We start from the raw sequence: 1,732 nt of genomic DNA on the forward strand, positions 1-1,732 counted from the left end.
AAAAAAAAAAAAAAAGGCAGGAAACAATCTAAGAATGAGGAGAAAACAAGGAGAATGACCCCCTTTTGAGAACTCCATAGGTTTTATGTCACCTCTACTTGCCAAAGTTTACATAAAATGGAAATAATATAGCCTTTGTGTACATTTACATTAAGAAAAAAGAGCCCTAAGGTTGACCTGCAAACTATAGAGTTCCTAAGTCCTGTTTTTCTCTGTTTTTCTTTTCTTCCTGCTCTGAATGTGCTGTTATATTTCCATTATATTTCCATTAAGATAAAAACCACTGTTTTGGTCTACCAAGAAGTTCTTTCTGCAAGCTGGTAAATTTGTATTTATCTCATGGCTAAAAGTTCTGAAGTAAAAACCGTAGGAACTTCATGTATGTGTGTGTGTACATGTGTATTTATCTATTTAAAAGTTCTTTATGATTTATATAACCCAACCTTTTTCTCTCTGCATCTTACAATGTAATTTTTGCTATTTGACTTTCACATGAGCTGCTTCTTTAATATGCAAATTTAAGGCTATTTAGTTGACAACTGCCTAGGGTGATAAAACAGGTTATCAGGAATCTGAAAGTCTAAGATAGGAAAAAAAATGTTTTATGAATCTATAAAATATACTTTTATCAGCATGCCTAATATGTCTCTGTATTTATGTGTGTATACACAAAGTTTCACTGCTAAAAAAATATAAAAGAGCTCTAATTAATTGGCTTAAAAAAAGTGCCTAAATCAGATACTAAAAAAGCAAAGACTAGTCAAATGCTTTTTCAAGTTTATGTATCTTAAGTAAAACCTTTAATAAATAAGCTAACTTTAAAATTATTGGTAAAGTAATATGAGAAATGTCTTAAGAATTACCAGCATACATTTTTATTTGCATTTATTAGTCAAGCAATTTCATTCTTATCCCTGTCAAATACTATAAGGTGTCAAAATTTGGCACAAGGGTTACAAAATTATAAACCCAGCCCCAAACAGAATGATCTTTGCTTTTGTAATTTTTAATAAATAAGACATTGATACTGGTTTAATGAAAATAGCTGCATCTTAAATTTAGTAAGATTACTATGAATACTAATCTTTTGACTTTAGGCAGTCCAGTTCACAGGCAATAAGGATGTTTGTTTTGGGAAAGGACTGTTTGTTTCAAAGCTAAACTATAAACTAAGTTCCTCCTAAAGTTAGTTTGGCCTATGCCTAGGAATGAACAAGGGTAGCTTGGAGGTTAACAAGATGGAGTCAATTATGTCAAATCTTTTTTTCACCATCTTTGTTATAATTTTGAAATGGTGGTTTTATCACTTTAAATCATGACTATCACAGTCTTCATAAATAATCTAGGTAAACAATTAAAATAAAATAAGTAAATGTAATGGGATAAATACCTGTAGACAAACTGATCATAATTTAGAATATAAAGTTATATTAAATTAAATAATAGATATTTTATTATTTGGGTATTTTCCAATAAACACATATTGTAGGAAAACATTCTTGCTAAAAAAAAGGGGGCGTCCCTTTTTTAAAGGAAAGTTGTACAAGTTTTGTCTAATTCAAAGCTTATTTAAAGGGTATGTATAAAGCAAGGTAAAAGGAACCAGAGAATAAAACCAGATGTAAAGAAAGTCATAACAATAAACAGGTTCATTTTGTGATAAGAAAACTTAAAGAGAAATAATTTTATATGAGAATCTTGTATGGTAAATGCAGTTTTAAAATAAAATAGT

This window comes from Colobus angolensis, unplaced genomic scaffold, assembly GCF_000951035.1.
Source record: "Colobus angolensis palliatus isolate OR3802 unplaced genomic scaffold, Cang.pa_1.0 Scaffold124, whole genome shotgun sequence".
Classification (NCBI taxonomy): domain Eukaryota; kingdom Metazoa; phylum Chordata; class Mammalia; order Primates; family Cercopithecidae; genus Colobus; species Colobus angolensis.